The sequence below is a fragment of the Columba livia genome, chromosome 10 (assembly GCF_036013475.1).
Source record: "Columba livia isolate bColLiv1 breed racing homer chromosome 10, bColLiv1.pat.W.v2, whole genome shotgun sequence".
Lineage (NCBI taxonomy): Eukaryota > Metazoa > Chordata > Aves > Columbiformes > Columbidae > Columba > Columba livia.
The window spans coordinates 9238366-9256756 of NC_088611.1; the positions used below are offsets into that span (position 1 = coordinate 9238366).

The 18391-nt window shown below is 40.4% G+C and overlaps 1 long non-coding RNA gene across 8 annotated transcripts in view; it reads left to right on the forward strand.

Moving 5' to 3' along the window:
- LOC110356443 (uncharacterized) overlaps nucleotides 1-17317 on the forward strand; it is a 71779-nt gene extending 54462 nt beyond the window's left edge. For 5 of the 8 annotated variants that reach the window (XR_010475074.1, XR_010475066.1, XR_010475067.1 and 2 more), the window contains one exon: nucleotides 4-3740. This is a non-coding gene — a long non-coding RNA (uncharacterized LOC110356443). The other 3 variants (XR_010475073.1, XR_010475071.1, XR_010475070.1) reach the window with 3 other exon arrangements.
- The last annotated feature ends 1074 nt before the right edge of the window (nucleotides 17318-18391 follow it).

The window sequence follows — 18391 nt, forward strand, 5'->3', positions numbered from 1 at the left end:
CAGGAGCCAAGGTGGTGGATTTCACAAACACAGGCATCAGAGCCTTTTTTTGGAAGGGTTCAATCCCCTACACCCTGCACCTCAAAATTCTTCACCCCTTGAAGCTAGATCATGTGCCAGCCTTGAATGTGGACCCTGCTAAAGCTGTGCCACAGAGCCAAAAATTGGGGGGGAGGGCGGGCGTGGGGAGTGTGAGGCAAAACTGCAACCAAAAAACTCACCAGTTTTCCATAATTACCAAAATTACCCGTTTCTGATGCAAAAACATTTTTCTTTTTGCAATGTCACATAAACAGCTTATGTTGTTTTTTTTTTTTCTTCAAACTCCTGGACTATTTTTAACCTACCTCCGCCATTTATGCTGTTTTAGTCACTTAGAAAGCTGTGAAACCTCCAAGGGTTTTTCAGCCCTTTTATTTTATTTCCTCACCATAGTACAAACCTGCTACTGCAGAGAATTCCTCACTGCTCTTATCAAACCACAGCAAATTCTCAAGATAATCTTTCTCCATGTCTTAATGTGAGGGAGATACATAAGTATTTAAATACCAGTGTCTGCAAAACTATTATTACAATGAAAATGAAAACCTCTGGGCCAAATTCACATAATAAAAATTTCATTGATACCAATAGGCAAAGCTTTATTTACAATATCGCAACTTAGAAAGAAACTTTCCTATATCTATCTTACCTGAATTTATAACAGATGTACAAGTACTCTTTGGGATATATACATTATGAACACAGAACTGTCATCACACCACTCAGGACCACATTTTAACCTGTACATGTGGTGTACACCTGTGCTTTTTCTGACAATGCACTTGATTTGCGGTGTGGGAAACTCCCAGGTTCAAAGCTAATCCAGTGTCTTTGTTTTTTTCTTATGAGATCTTTTTAAGCTTTCCTCTTTAATTCTTACACAGCTTCTGGGGTAGCTGCATCTTTAGCTCAACCTCCTTTACAAATATGGAACTTATTTTCACTAATACAGAGTTTACTACTAAGAAAAGGAGGACTCATTGCAGAGCACAAAAGATTATGATGTGTCACAGCAATGTTGTTGTTCAAATGCCCTACTCTATATATTTTCTCTCAAAGTCAATAATGTTCAAGAATAAATCAATTTCATCAAATTAAAAAAAAATGACAGAAAGTCAAACCCCACACCTAAAGGTAGAGCTTCTTCACTGTTTCACTTCAAAAAGCATAATCACTGTCTCTGCTACATTCACCCTGCAAACAACCCTAGCACTTTCATGTCGTGAGCACTATGGAAACATTATACAACAACTTTTGTTTCCATTTTACTCATTCCAAAACAAGATTACCAACCTTTTCTCTTTCTGGCTCTCCCAGGCCAGACCCAAATGGGACCATCCACTTCCCTTTCCTTGTACTTCCCTCACCCTCCCTTGCTGTACTCAAGGCAGCTGTTGCATCCTAAACTCAACCATAACAGAAACTGGCTATCTGGTCTTTTACAGGCAAAATGGCTATATCCTATATATGGTGCATACTAGCCTCTTTGTAATTTAATGCTGGCATCTTTGACAAGGTAGCTGCATTCTGTCTCACAGCATGTTGTATATTTTAAATGCTGTTGTACAACTGCTAGCCAGACCGCACAGTATAAAGTAACGGCTGAACAAAAAAGAGATTCAGTACTAACAGGCAAACCACAAAAGTTTTGGCTGAGCATCCAAAACTGCTAATGCTTATCGGGACCTCCTGAGAGCCCCCCCCCTCCCTCCTGCAGCCCAGAAACCTCTACTGCCAAGTGTCCTGATCCTCATTAACTTCTCATCACTGTCATTTGCTAGGTTTTTTTCCTCAAGCAGCCTCCACAATCTGCTTGGCACTTCCCAAACGCAGTAAGAGATGTGCTTTGCTATTGTTTTCTCCTCATTTGCTTTTTTTTTTTAATTATTATTTTTGGGGATGGCAGGAGACATGAGCCATGCTGGAGAAATCACAGAATTAGTGCAAACCCTCCTCTATTTCTGTGCAGCAACGTGGTGCCCTCTGATGAGAGCTGGAATCTGGCCTTTCCAGCTCTTTAGGGGTCCTTTGCTATTTGTCACACCACCAGGCCTCCAATCCTGCCAGCTTAGTCTGAAGCGTGGAAGAAGCTCCACTAAGTTCAAAAAGAGACCCATTTTAAAAGTTATGCCCTAGAGCTAACATCTTAGCAGGGACAAGGACTCTTACAGATATAATGTGATAGTGCATCCAAGTGTAGTGAAGGAAAGTTTAAATAGAGCTTTTACGTAAATGCCTACACCAAACAATTACCTGCCAGACAACTTCTCAAGCTTTTCCTTCCCCTCTCCATTCCTGCTCAGTCTGTGTCTGCAGGAGTACAGGTATCAAGTGCAATATGAAGACTTCATACCTATTTCTTGACAGAAATATCATCACTGATCCTTTCCTCTGCCAATAAGCACTACTGCAAGATCATCTGGGGGTTTATGCAGTTTTTTGGAAATGGCCTAGGACCACAGATGAGCTTCAGAATGCACCATGTCATCATGACTTTATCTGAAAACTGCAATTACACTTCCAAAGGACAGAAATCAGAGGAAAACAACACAGCTGTCACAGGATGAACATTTTCTTCACTAATTCTCTTTTCCTTTCCTTCCTCTTCCCCCTTATCTGGGCACTCTCCTTCTCCTACTCCCATTTTACCCATTTGACTTCCTATGACAGGCTGCCCTGCTTCCTGCCCCTCTCACCCTTCTCTGTGCTTCTCCTGGGGTTTGCAATGCTTCAGTCCCACATTACGATTTATGAGTTACACCTGCAAGCACAGGACCCAGTGTCTGAATGGCAGATCAGGTATGATGGTGTATGTGCGACCTAACACCAGCAAAATGATTCATAAAACTCATTTTTCTACATATCATTAGGAATCACAGTTTTACAGGAAAGCAAATACCCTAAGTCTTAACAAACCTGTGACCTGTCAGTGCCCCGGGGAAGATCTGTTAGGTGTCACCAACACTCAGATAAAAACGCTTGCTAACATGATTTCACTCACTCAGAGTGTGACAACATGATGTTATCCCTTGGCTCTGATCTGCAGTGCCAAAAAGGGTGAGCACGCATTGGGTTTTTTTGTTTGTTGTTTTTTAACAACAGCAAACATGGCTTCTGGCTTCCTTGTGGGTGGTATATTAAGTTTGAACATTTTTCCCCCTAAATAGGCTCAGCTATGAATTTATTTTCTCCCCACCCTGCTTGAACCATAATACTATGCTAATATTAGTTACACCTTGGGGTTGCTACAAAGCAGATATGCTGATTTTAGGATTTTCTTCTTGTTTTGTGCCAAGAGTTAGAAACAATTAATTAGCATATGATGTAGCACGAGAAAAATCCTGATTCCCAGGATTTTCATCACATGCAATATCTTCTTATAGACATAGTCTTGCTGTAAATAATAAAATGGTATAGCTTTGGTAGATGTATGGTATTCCTTAGAAAAAAAACAGTAGTACAGATTACGTATAAAACAGCAAATTGTCAGAGGAAATTCTCATGATCCCCCAGACACGTCTCTGTAGGAAATAAAGTGATACAAGTACCCATAAAATAGCTCTAATTAACTAAGTAGTGTTTGTTGGCATTTGGAAATCTAAATAATCCTTTATCTTAGAAAAGAAGTTGAATCCAAAGAATAGTTCTCTGAAGGAAATAAAGCTCATCATCAAGTACATCCTTCGTTGCTGTTTCATTTCTCCCTTTGATAAAGATACATGTTTTTCTTTCCCCAGCTGGAGAAGAAGAAAATAATGCACAGCTCACAAAGCAGATCTGTTGTCTTTTTAAACTACAAGTTAGAATTGCCAAAATCACCTAACATGGTGCATTATCAGCAAGAAATTGAACTCATGGGTTCTGAGCAGGTGTGTTAAGAAAGAAGGAAGAAGCTCCCCTACCTGAAAACACGCTATTAAAAGTTGGATCTTGCTCATGTAAAGATACGATCTTGCACTAACTGCTATCAGTGGACAGTATAGTTTGGCCTGGGATTACACACTGACTGCTTACATATTTCATAATTATGCATTATTGCATAGATACTTCATATTGGCTCCAGTGATTTCTGGACATACTTCCCTGACCTGTGCCTCTGTGTTTCAACGAATTTCCATTTTACTTAAGTTAAAAATACGTGTTCAAAACAGCTAGCAAAGTTTCACAAGCAAGAAAATAGACACAATTCTTTCAACTCATCTCTCATAACCATCAGAAATAGTCACTTCCCACTAACAAGTCCCCTCCAAGCACTACAGCTCACCGGCTGGGCAGTGTAAGAGGAGTTTCTGTATATACTGGATTATACACAAGCTTTGTCTGGCTAAGTCTTTTGCTTTTAAGTTTGTTAATCCTGGTGTCTTTGAGTTCTGACTCACAAGTCAGATAGTTATCTTAGGATGTTTGTAGCGAATCCTGCTCTTTGGTGCCTGGACCACCCGCCTCTTGGAGATCTGCCCCCAACCCCACCTTCTTCCCATGGCAGCGTGACTCAGCAGCTCGGGGACCAGCTGTCACTCACTCGCCTCTTTAAGTGAGAAGGAAATGGCAAAAACCCACAGCACCTCCAGCAAAGTGCTCATCTGCAGCATGAGCATGTGGGCTTGTGTTCTCTGATGCTTTTAAGGAAGTGAAACTGAGTTATCTGAATTCTGGGCAAATGGTGAAAGGACCTCTCTCCTCTCCTTACCTCCCTTCCCAGAGGTTTCACCAGCACAGATTTGTCTGGCTCTGTGTGAGGCCCTTTCCTGCAAGACCAGGCCATGCACCCACCTGTTCCCAGGGGCTGTTCTGAACAGCCATGAGGTGAGCGCTCTGGCTCTCAGGACCTGCAAGACCTGCCCATGTTCAGAAGCAGCTCTTTAGGTGTTCAGGGATATTTGCAGTTAGAAATGTACTCATGTAGGAGCACAATCAAACTGAGGTACAAGCTGCAGAGGGATTTTTTCAGGACCTACAAGTTAAAGTGCCTAAGTCTATTTAGAGAGCCTTACACACACGTTAGTGACTAGTTTAGTGCTAATGAGGGAGGGAGCAACAAGTATGGAAAAACAAAGTTTACTGAAACATGGATGTTTGGCACAGAGTTTGAAAGACGGTGGTAACCAATATAAGGAGTGCTGGGGATAGAATTTCCTCTTTGATAAATGCAGCTTTTGGGTGCATACAATATGTAATTCTGTTTTTATGATGATGGAAGTTAGTAAATATAACTTTGCATCTTGTAGCTGATAGTGGACAACAACACTGATTGTGAAGAGATGGGCAAATATAAATTTGTATGAAATGTTAGAAACTGTGTCTCAGGCCAGTCCACCCAGACTGTATCGAACTATTAATTTATCTGTGGGGAAAAACAAACCAAAATAAAACATTTTGAGGAGCTCTGACCTGTCTGAAAACCTTCTCTAAAAGCTGCCAGTGTTGATTTCGATCCCATGGAACAATAGAAAGTTTCATGTTGTTTATATTAGTTTTCCCATTATTTTTGTTTGGTAATGGAATGAGTATTAATACAAAGTGTTACGTGTTCCCACTTGGAACAAGTCATCCCTAGTACCGACGTTCAACCTGGGAAAATCTATTAGCACCTTGCCTAGAACCTAGGGCTTTCCTACCCTTGACTTTTTGTGACTGCAAGCTTTGTTACAGTTTTTCACATCATGGTTCTCTGTCACCTGTCAAAACAATATTATTTAACCTTTTTTTTGTTTTTTTGTCCTCAGACAGTTCTTCACAGAATTTTGCCATCTGGCCATCATGGCCTCTTTTTCTGCATGTCATCTGGTTTTTATTTAAGAATTCCAGTTTGTGGTTTAGAAACTCTCATCTGTGACCTCTGTATCTTGAATATTCTCTGTGAGTCACCTTCATCATCACTGTCTTCTAATTCCTCTCATTTCTTCTGATCTCCTCTTTTAATACCTGACTAAATAGATTTGTTTATTTTGGCCTTAGTCTAGCCTCTCATCTTGTGTTTACTTAATCCTTAATCCTCTTAACACCTCAGTTGAGATAAATTTTTCTTTAGGAGCCATCTGGTCTTTCTAAATTAATTCTTAACTACAGTAGTGTCTCAAGCAGCCACCTAATATTTAGATCTTCTTCCTTCTTCAACACTAATAGCAAAATTTTTTATTGATGTCAGTAATGCAGTGCTCAAGTAGCAGGTGGAATACAGAGCTCAGCTAAACCAGGGCTCCTGTAATATTTTCGTTGCTCACATAAATGCAGCTAGACACATGAGCTTAGGCTTTGAGGTACAAATAAATGTATGCAATATAAACTTTGCAGTGGACAAAAGGAGATACAAGGCTGCCTTCGGTTTGACCTTTTTTCTGTCAGTAACACTATGTCCAGGTTTCCCTCTATTGCTTATGAAGAGGCAGCAGTGCAGTAGACACAACTGAATTTTTCTCAGTCCAGAACTCTGCAGACCACTGGCCATCTTTGATAGACTTCCTGTTCTAAAAGGGACAAGTCATCCCTAGTCTGTCTTCATTACCCCTGTGTGCTGTATTAAATCCATAAAAATTGTATGTACATCTGCTGGAATGCAAGAAAGACTGGCTGAAATGCATCTATTCACTGATTTCTCCTACTTCTTCCGCAAGATCAGGACAAAACTTGGACCACTGATATCATGACTGGAGCTACAGAAAACATCATGCAATGGACTGCAGTCAATAATTTAGCATTTTTTTCTCTTTTTACTAACACAGCTTCTCTGGAAAGATCACCTTCTCTCTTTGCCTAATTGATTTACCTTGATACCATTGGAGGTAGCTGCCAGTCACCCTGTGTAAGGGAAGCACCACCCAACACATCAAACATCCATGTCATCTTTTTGTTTTTCAGTTTTGCACTACTTCACTTTGTTCTGCATTCACTGAGACACAGCAGATGTTGAACACATTGACTGCTGCAGTGCTGTGCTGATGACTGGGGATCTTTCCACCCTGCTGACCCGGCTGGCTACACGAGGCCTCAGGCACACCTTGGCACTTTGCTCTTTCCTACAAAGAGTTGCTCTTAGCACCTTCTGCATAAACCAGTGCAACTCTCTCAAAATGGCCTTCTGTGCAGCTCTCACCACCATCTGCTCCTGCCACTGGAAAGCATTTCTTCTGAAAGACTAGGCTGCGATGGCTGAAACATGGCTGTGCCGTAGGCACTGGAAAGAATTGGGTTTGTGTTTCAGCTACAAAACTTTTTTTAGTATATGCTAAACCCATTTCTATAACAAGAACACATAGAATAAAAATGACAAAGTAGAGTCTCCCAAATGTAATAGTTTGGATGTTCCTCAGTCTCACATAACTCTCTTAGCAGTACTAGAGAAAATACCTGTCTGCAATCAGAATATTTCTTGTTCAACATTATGTGCAATATATGTAACTCTTGCTGAAACTACTACTGAACACACTCTTGGCAAAACTATGAAGCTATGGAACCTCCCTGTACTTGTCTTAGAAGTGCTTTTCAGGGAAAGATGTTTAAGGGAAAACTTACATAATCCAGCCTTGAACAAATAGCAGATGAAAAGTCATTCTAATCATTGTCTACACTGACATTTGTGGCATTTATCAGTTTTGGAACATTCCTCGGTTTTCTTAACAAAACCCCATTATTTGTGAGCCTTTGGTGACAACAGTATCTCATCTATGAGAGAACTTGGTTAAGGAGAAAGAAATTTGCTTTCCTTTATACATAGGTCGGAAATATGATTCTATACCAAGAGAGGAAAATACAATTGAAATGGTATTTAATGCAGATAATTATTGAATATTCAAGAAGATAAGCTGGCAATATCACAGTATCACAGTATGTTTGGGATTGGAAGGGACCTCAAAAGACCATCTAGTCCAATCCCCCTGCTGGAGCAGGAACGCCTACGTGAGGTCGCACAGGAACATGTCCAGGCAGGTTTTAAATGTCTCCAGAGTAGGAGACTCCACAACCTCCCTGGGCAGCCTGTTCCAGTGTCTGTCACCCTTACTGAGAAGAAGTTTTTTCTCAAATTTAAGCGGAACCTCTTGTGTTCCAGCTTGATCCCATTACCCCTTGTCCTATCATTGTTTGCCACCGAGAAGAGCCTGGCTCCATCCTCATGGCACTCACCCTTTATTTATTTATAAACATTAATGAGGTCCCCCCTTAGTCTCCTCTTCTCCAAACTAAAGAGACCCAGCTCCCTCAGCCTTTCTTCATAAGGGAGGTGCTTTGTTGCAGAAACGTGAATATTTTTAGCATTCCTTTCCTTTTTGGGGCTTTTTTTGTTCTTGCTCTTGTTTTCTAAGGGCTTCATACAAGCATTTCATACATGGCAGAACATGTAAAGAATAACAATGACTGAGCTTGAAAAATAGAAATTCTCTGTAATATATGAAAACTCTTTTGTTGTTCTGGCAATTTTAATCAAAATGGTTGATTAAAATAGCTCTACAAGGCTGCTAAAGGCACATATGAAGTAGCAACAGTGTCACTTAGTAATTTCTGTCTTCATGATGGACATTGAAGAAGTTTACTTTGTTTGCAAACACCTTCCACACTAAGATACATGTTATTTGTGATTAAGAAGAGTTTGTGTTTCAAGCAGATGGAGGTCTCTTTTTTTTTTTTTGCCTTGAATTAAAGTTAATTCCTGGAGCATGGCACCACTGTTTTTGCTAATGTAGTAGTAAAAAAACCCACATGGTCATACACAGATCAGCAAATATGCCTTAACATACCTGGGCACCCTGAGGACTATATTTGCCATGAAGTTGAACTACACAGAGCCAGACCTTGGCTGCAACTTGGCAGAGTGACAATTTCTAGAAATGTGTGGATAATTTTGTTATTCCATCGTCTGTGCCTTTGGCAATGGTGATACAAAATCAGTGATAAATCACATCTCTGTGTGGAATTGTCACTGGGCTTTCTCTTGACTGTTGTGGTTTCAGAGTTGGGCAACATTAATCCATTGCTTCTGCAGTGACTGAACATCTTTAGAAAGAAAAGGATAAAACTTCTCATGAAAGGCTCCCATTTCATACTTCAGTTGACACCTGATTTCTTTATAAGAATACATTACTGAAACGGGTGTGTACAGCTTGATACTGCTTGGTTCTACCATATAATAAGAAATGTATAGAAGAAATATAAACCCTGCTGGTTTCTCCCAGCTCTGGTGGCTTTACAGCAAGCTGTTGGCAAGTTTCAAGTCTTCTACTTTGCCTTAGGCTTCCCCTCTGCCAAGTAAGAACAATGATGCACAGATGCTTGTCTTTGGACTTTTGAGAATTGACTGGAAATAAATATAGAAACACAGAACTACTCTGCCTTTAAGAAAAGAGAACCTCGACTTCTGTGTAGCTTTTTTAGAAGAGCTGCTGAAAAACTCAGGACCATTTCTCTTTTCCAATAACTGCTTCATAACTTTAAAAATATTATCTCTGTCCTCATCTCCTTATTAGGTAAGTTTAATCACTTTGCAGACATGGCAAATTCATCCTATTAAAAAGAACAAAAATAAAATCTATGCATAGCTTTCACAGTTCAAATGAGCCATGCTTCAGAACATAAAAGCAAATATTTTCTACAGAAAGATAATTTGTTATCCAAACAAATACAGTTAGAAGCAATCTGGTGAAGTAACACTCACAGTCCCAATTAGTATATAAGAGACTAAGAGAAAATACAAAACTAAAAAGCACGTAGAATCTTTCTTGAGTGTTTTGTCTGATTTAGTTAAATTCATCCATTACTCAAACTTTAGAAGTTAACAAAGCAATCCCACTCTAGATTTTTAGCCAGAAGCTTGAAGCAATCTCGCCATCCAAACTACAGACCAAGCCTGTGCTGCAATGACTTCTCTTCCTTGAAAAAATATAGTAAATAATTTTGCAGTGTATATGACTAAGTTTATCATTGGTCATGGTAATTGATATATACTTTACTCTTGCCAGCTCAAAGGAAAAGCATTACAAAAGTGAATGATGCAGAAATAGCCCTTATTTTTATACGTTATGTACCAAATTAAATGCACCAGTTTGTAGTAATAACAGATCCAGCCTTCCAGAGAGCACTGAGCTTTTGTGAACTGTTCAAGCGTTCATCAGCTGTTGACATTCTTCAGAAATGAATAACTTATTTGAGTTTGGGAGCATAGCACATGATCTAATAAAACAAACAAGTCATTGTCATCTGCAGGTAGTGTGCCAGATATATTACTTAAGTCTTGGTGGAAGGAATAGTACTATTTGCATAGAATACTTATTTAACGCTAATGTTCGGAAAGCTCTGCTGACAGCTCTCAGCCTCTGCAGGGAGATATGAATCTTCACCTGCTGTCTGCTCCCACCTGCTGCTGAGGTCTCTTGTAAACTTAAGGACAGCCCTTGGCTCCTCTAAAAAAAATTAATCATTCTAAATATAACTACTCCACACCAGTCATTGAAAGCATAACTTGCTAGCTTCACCCTTTTAATCGGTACTTATATAAGTGTGCTAGACTGTGTCTTTTGTGAAAACAAATATGAGGGGAGTGATTTGTGATTGGTGCCTTTTGCTCTGCTGAGGCTGAGGACAAGGGCTGTGCACAACATTCGCTCTCCTGCCCGAGTGGACACATTGAAGGACTCCAACTGGCACGTTCAAGTTTTCACAGTGAAAGGGCGTCCCACCCCAGAGGCAGCCACTCCTGTATTTCAATCGTTATCTCCAGAGACAACTCACTAGTCCTATGGAACTGAGTATGACTTGGCATAGGTATCTTTAAAACCATCATAGAAAACTGCATGAGCTCCCTTGAGTGCATTACGTTTACTCAAATGTTCGCTATTTACCACACCGAAGCATTTTGTGTTGCCCAAAGGATGTGAATAGAGAACTAACTAGAAGGAACATTTTAAAAGTTCAGGAATTTGTAATAAAATTGCAGGTTTCACCAACTATTATGCCATGGGAACCGACAAAATGTACAATATCAATTAAACAGACTTGTTAGTTGTCATAGTAAAAAATTTTTTTTAAAAAAGGCATGAGCTTTTAAAGGTTCAAAGCATCAGCTTACAAGAGCAGGAACTAATTAAGCATGCACTAATGAGGCATGATCTTATGAAACAAGAATTAATGAAACTTCAAAGTGTTACCTTTTGAAGTATAAAGCTGGCAAAAATAGCTCCAGATAATTGCCTAACTACTTGGAGTCAGGTCCCAGTCCAGGCTCCAAGACTGGCCTAAAAATCAGTCGCCACCCCCTCCCATAGCCACAAGGAAGGGAACACTCAATCTGGACTAACTTCTGATGGTGGCATTTAAGGACTTGCTCCCCTACATATATATTTATGTAACATGAACAACCTACAGCAGGAAGTGAGCAGTATCACCACCTCACCAAGAGGAAACAGCTGGGGGCTAAACTACACAAAGCTGTTCAGTCCTGTGTCTGCAGGAGATTGTTTTGAAGTTAACAGAGAGAAGACAAATTCCTGATCTTGGCAGCTGGAGCTTTACAGCTTTGTTATCCGGAACTTTGTAAGCCAGTGTTTAGGAGTTTCTCTGGCTAAAGTACCAAGGGAGTGACAAAACCAAGGGTTGGAGTGTCCAACTCTTATTGCTTCCCTCCCTGCCTAACGAAGAGTTAGCTAATACAAAGCAGGACAGCTACAAAATGAAAATCAGGGACACATCCAGAAATAACAAATAGTCTAGTAGCTGAGGATGCTTGCCAGACTTGCAGAAGACTGCCTTGTAGATCCTGGCTCTGAACCAAGGCCAAGCAAGGACTCAGTTCTGGTATCCAGCACCCATACCAGCAGGTTAGAGGTCATAGGAGCACTTGTGTTCTCCATCAGCAAAATATTTTACTAGGCTAGAGAAACACTGTGAAAAATTACTTGTTTGGGATTTTTTCAGATCTTATCAGTTTAAGACGTGTCCCTTCAAAAAACCTGGGAATGAAGCTACCTGAGGCAGGGAATTAATTTTGAGATACTTTTCCAAGCAGTTCAGCCCTATCACCTCATCTGAACTTTCAGGGCTGCAGTAAAAATTGATAAATTGTCTTTTGTAACTCTCTAGACTCTTTCAAAAAGTGTTTAATCCAAAAAATGCTGTTGGTGATTTTCTGGTTTGACTACAAGTCACGCTTCACAACAATCAGTCCCTAACTGGCCTGCAGGACCATGGGAAAAATGCATGTAATAAACCAAAAAATGGCTAATGGGCTGGTAAGGAAAATACAACCAAGAAAATATGTATTCTACGCAGTTGTCTTCCAAATACTTCAAAGTCATTTACATGAAACACTATTCTATACCATTCCATATGTTTCCTTCACCCAAAGCTCAGGTCAGAAAGTCTCGCAGCCCTTGTGTCAGTCAAAGCCTTTACAGGAACTGTGTCAGACAAAAACTTTATAAGAACTATAGATTCTAGCCACTCTTACAAATATTTCTATAAATATGAATACAGGTTGCACACTACCAATATTTAACAGGTGCCTTGAGGAAAAACCTTGAAGTTTAACATATTAAATGCACTTTCTTCCTCTAGGTGCTGTAGGAGAACAATAAATGACATTCTTAGCCGCTGATCTGAAGCTCATTATTTTAACAGAATTTAGGTGACCATGTGTGAAGCAGGAAAGACGCTAGAAAATGGTGCTGTGCAACAATACAGTTCAAACTTCTCAAAGAAAGTCTGCATCCGGATTTTAGATACAATGAGATAATGTACACCACCCCAAGTTTGGATCTAGAATATTCCACTCTTGACCTACTCTACTGTCTCTTGTCACCCACTTTCCCTTTTGCTGTAAGAACTGCTGCCTCCCCACCTTTTGCACTATATCCGCTATGGATCATAAAGAGTTTGAATGACACCTGAAATGTCTGGAATTTTAGTCTCTCCCAAATCACTGTGTCTTTAGCTTCTTCAACAGCTCTGGTTTTGATCTGATTTATTAATACTTGTCCTTATGATTTTTATTACACATTCAAGGAAGAAAATGGAAACTGTCACACAAATTATTGTTCTCATATATATCTGGAAGGCCAGATAAGGATACTGGATGCAGATTTAAAGCCCCTTCCTTTTATTTAAAAATAGTGGGATCATTTTCATCAGAACGTCTATTGAAGTCTGCCCAACTTTTTCATAGATATGTTTTTGCCCTTTTTTTTTTCCAACAGAAAAATATTTTCCAGAGACATTTGGATATGTTTTAAAGAGACAATCACAAAATACGTGGGATCATGTCCTCAGCTGGTGTAAACTGATGACAATCCATCTCTTTCAAAGCTAGCTTTGTGCAACCACCGTTTTTCACCAGTTGTGGCTCAAATACTATCTGGAAAATAACCACTTTGGAAATGTTTACAAGCATGGCTGGTCTTATTCTATCCTCTTTTGTTTATATCTTAAATATTTTGGACCAGATATATGATTAATTCAGTGGAAATTTTACCCTGGTTACTCATGAGTTGCTTTACAGTGGTTTGATTTAACTTCAGGGAGTGGAGAGATTGTGTTTACTGATGGAAGAGAAAGAAACAGCAGTCATAAAGTCCACACGTTGACACTGCTGATGTGCAGGAATGCTGCATACCCCCCCGCCAGCACTGCACCACATTTTCATACTTCTCCTCTCACAGTCTGCCAGGGAGATTCAAGATTCCTACAATTCCCAAATCTTCTAGACTGAGGCCACAATCAGGTTATCACAGTAAACTTCAATGAATTGTTGTAGCTTTTCTAACTGCATTTATAGGCCAAGAGGAGGATTTGGTTTGTTTTTTTCCCCTCTTTGAAGCTTCAAAACATATACTTTTTAACAAGATATTATCTTCTAATTAGAAGGGGGGGGAAAAAAAAAAAAAAAAAAAAAGAGCAGTTTTCTAGCCCTAAAATCTATGGCATTTGACATAAACACAAGCTTTCCTCTTTCATGTTTCCCAGACCAGACATCTTCACACTCCTGGGAAGCTCCTACCTCCTGTTCCTATCAAAGGAAGACCGGGAGGAGGGGAACAGGGGAAGCTGGGGCTTTCAAAGTTGGTTTATTGGGGGATCAATTGTAGACTCCAGGATGCTGCTTTTGTTTTACACAGATACCAGGACTTGTGGCTTCCTTCTTTTCTTCCACAGAAACCAATCTCCCTTGTCCTCCCTGTCATGTCTGTGGCTATTAGAGCTTTCAGCTACACAGAAGCCATAATGAGAGCAGAGATCCAATCTCCGTCACAGCCCAGCGAGCTAGGGAAATAACTTCCATAAAAAGCTAATCCAAGCACAAGCCATTCACCCAGCTCAGGTCAAAAAAGACCTGTGGCACTCCCTGCTCTGAAAAGACTGGACAAAAATCACTTCCTTTCCCATTTTAATGAAGAATTTTAACATCACGATACTGACATTGGAAATGATCTTGAGACAGATGCCTTAAAAATACTTAATTGCATGAAATACAAGTTGAGAGAATATCCCAAAGACAATTGAAGGGGTAGGGAGAGGATGAACATGTGAATCTCCACTCCCACAATGCTGAATAGTGCTTAATGCACTGTAACTGCTTGTAAGCAATAGGAATATAGTGAAAACACACCAACTATTTTTAGCTGTCTTTTAATGAGAAATAGCAGGTGGAAATAGGGAGTGGAAAGAAGTAGCCGTTCACCACAGACCACCAGAGCACCACAGACCACAGAGACTTTCCGGCAGGAGGCTTTAATTCTGTAAAACTGAATTAGCTTCCTCGTATTCAGTACAGCCAGACCTACACACTCAGAAATTATGAATGAGACCTCCAAAATCATGAGATCGGCTTTAAAGTGCCACTTAAAGCAAATATGACTGTTTTATTTACTTTCTGGGTGTTCAGCCTCTAGGGTTAAGATTTCAAGCTTCTGCTTGTAATCACAAGGACTAGAAACCCGCTATTTAAAAAATGGAAACTGAGATTTGTACATGCTTCAAATGCTGAGGTGTGAAGAAAAACCTTAAGCCTTAAAAAGATGTGATAAAGTCGTCATAGCTGGCAGTGCTGTGGATATTATATAGTTTGGCCTTGTCTAGGAGAAAAACATTCTCTCCAGCTGCTGACCTTACAAATTCTCCTGGTCTCTACTGGTGATACTGCTCAGTCTCAGGCAGTTACTACACCTCAGCACAACTTTTCTCAACTCCAAAATGTTTAGAGTTTATTCCACAGTAAACTGAGCTCAACCCTGAATGGGCTGATCAGCCACGGAGCCAACATCAATAGCTTTTCACAGTTTGGCTGGCCCCAGGAGGGCCAAATATACCATAGCAGATAGAAATCTGAGACACATAATATTTTTCTAAAAAGAGAGCTAATTTTCTCAACATCTAATTGAATTCTCTAGTAGTTTCACTGAGAAGTCTTGTTCTGGTTTCATCTCAACATTTAATGAATACTTATTTTTTAAGGAAACTGTTTATTTGCATTTAAAATTTACTTCCCCACATTCCCAAAAGTATCAAAAGAAATTGGATGTTAGATTTATAATTAATGTGGTTTGGATTTTAAAAGAATTTTTTTACAGCAAAGAACATTTCCATAAATCATGTCCATGATTGAAAAAATATGGTCATAACTGAAGACAAAACTGCTTCATTTTGCATCTGTTTCACATATATAAATGTGTCAGGTTTGCATAAAACACACTGATAAAGATGGGGAAGAAGGGAAGAAAATGATAAAAATAGCCTAGATTGTATTGGTAATACCTCTTTTATTATAATTCTGATACTCTCTGATACTATTGTGACCAAACTCACTAGTTTTCTTGCCTTGTTTAGTCACTTAAGCTTTTAAAAAGTTACAAGAAAAACAACTTTTATGGAATTAAGCTCTTAGTTCAACCCTAGAAAAAAAGCTGGCATGTGCAATGTGTCATTACCTTATTTTCTTCTGACCACTTCACAGATAACAGTCCTAAATTAGTTCATCACAGAAGTGGTTTCTTTCTGCTCACATCAGATGGGGCCATACCAATAGCTTTGACTTCAGGGCCAGACACCTGTCTGGTGTAAACTAGCCCTACCCTATCAGTGTTGGCAGGACAATTCCAGTTTGCACCAGGGGAGGATCTGCCCAGTGCTCCCATAATGCAGCAGAAGTGAAGCAGGTTGCCAACAGAACCACTTATCAGATGTAATGCCCTACTTGTATGTAGTATTACTCCACAGCATAACATACCTCTTCCAAATAAATAACTTTGCTGCCTAGTTGGCCAACAATCTGCTATTAAGAAAAATGGAACACTAATATGTTTCTTCTAATATTTTTAATTAAAATATATATCTTTAATATATTTGACTTCCTTTTACCACAGCAGTTTGGCATGAAACATCAGAGAGAAAAAGAGTATAGAGCAAAACCAAATTATGCATTTAACCTACCACCATCTTGATGGGAAAGCACATGTAGTAAATTTTTCAGAGGTAAGTAATCTGCTATATACTTTTTTTTTCCTAACAAGTGTGTCCTTGCTGCGGCTAATGCAAAGCATATCTCCTCTTTCACACATAAATGTCCCATTAACATTGTTTTCAGGTTCTTTCCATGTATAGTGGAATCTCCTTCAGTTTACTCAGGACTTAAATATTTAACTGTTCAGTGTGCTTAAAAAAAAAAAGTAATTCTTATTTTCTATAACTTATTTTAGTAGCAATATGTTATTTAGAAAAAAATATATTTGTGAGAGTTTTCCAATAAATTCCCCTGTCATTCAATGGTAAGGTGTATTTCTTTTTTTCTTTTTGTGATATATCCATTCATTTACAGATTAACAGGAAAAAAAAAAATAAAAACCCTTAAACATGCTGCAAAAAAAATGGTAGGTAAGAAATGAAACTATCACTCAGTTTTCAGGTGTTTCAGTTAGGCAAATTCATATGCAATTTGCAAGCCAAGGGGATCTAAATGAGATTACCACTGTGTGTATGGTTTTTACTTACATTTATTTACTGATTTTAGTATGTAAAATCTTAGATTCTTACTAATTCTAACTTTGGTCTGCCTCTGCCCTCTCTGCACGTTAGTCATGCAGTGCAACAGCTTTTTACTTCCAAATCCTTGTCCACCACCACTGCCTATGTACACCCAACGGCCACAGCACCTTTGCTCCCGTTCTGGAGATGGTGCCTGCTCTCGCTGGCCATACCCCATGGGACCCTCTGGCCATGGCCACCCCGCAGCACGCAAACCCAGCCACAGGGTGGAGAGGCCTCGCAGCAGCCCAGCAGCAGAGCGCAGGATTCGGCCCTTAGCCTCTGCTTTCCCATCAGCCTCAAGGGGCTGCTAAAGCTGGCATGTGGCAGGCCTTGTTATTGTTTTGTGCTTCCTTTTTATTTTAGTTGGCATTTATTTACTTGCTGAGGGCAAGGTAGCCTCCAAACTGAGGCAACCCATATTTTTAGAGGCACAGAAATAAAGAAGTGATACAATTTGTGCTGACAAAATGGAAACTCGATTTGCTTCACCACAGCCCCTGCAGCTGCATCACTCCCTAGCCACAAGGCCCTGACATGTCTGCCCAGTTGGGGCCAGGCCTGCGCTACTGCCCTCACTCTTGGCTCCCCTGCCACCCAGCACCACTGTGGCCACCAAGCACAAACACTCAGGAATATCATGGCCACTTGTGAACAACCCCTCAAATGTCCTGATTGCCATTTGAAAGGGCTTTCAAAGGTCCTGCCCTTTCCCCACCCGCTGAGGGTGGAGGGGGACCAGCATTCACTGAGGCTGTGCTGTCCCCAAGGGGCTTGTTGGCCACAAAAAGCCTCGCAGCAAGGAAGCGCCCAGCCCCATTCCCTCCCCTGAGGCCGGGAAGCAGCAAGTCAAGAGCCAAAATGCAGCTGCCCTCACTGTAGGAGGCCAGGGGTTCCCGGGACCCTTCCACCTCCTGCCCTGCACCATGCCTGGCCCTGAGCAGGCTCCCTGGCACAGCCCAGTCCCCTGCCTCAGACAGGGGAAAACACAAAACCAGACGAGAGGGAGGGGGTGTGAGGGAACAGACAGGGAAGAATGGGTGAGAAGGCAGAACAAAGAAAAGAGACAAAAGTTTAAAAAAGTATCAATAAAACAATGAAGCAACAGAAACTGGAGAGTGAATCTGATGAATAACTGCGCTACTGACAGGCGGCCTGGCACTGCGACATAGGCTGGAGCAGAAGGGCTTATACACGCACACATGGGCTCGGGCATATTTTGGGAGAGCCCTGGCTGTGCTTCCCCCATGGTTCCCAAGCAGCCCGGCCTTCTGTGCCTCCTGGCTGATGAATTTGTTGTGACTTCACCTGGCCCAGACAGCACAGAGGAGGCAGGCAAGGAAGGATGCAA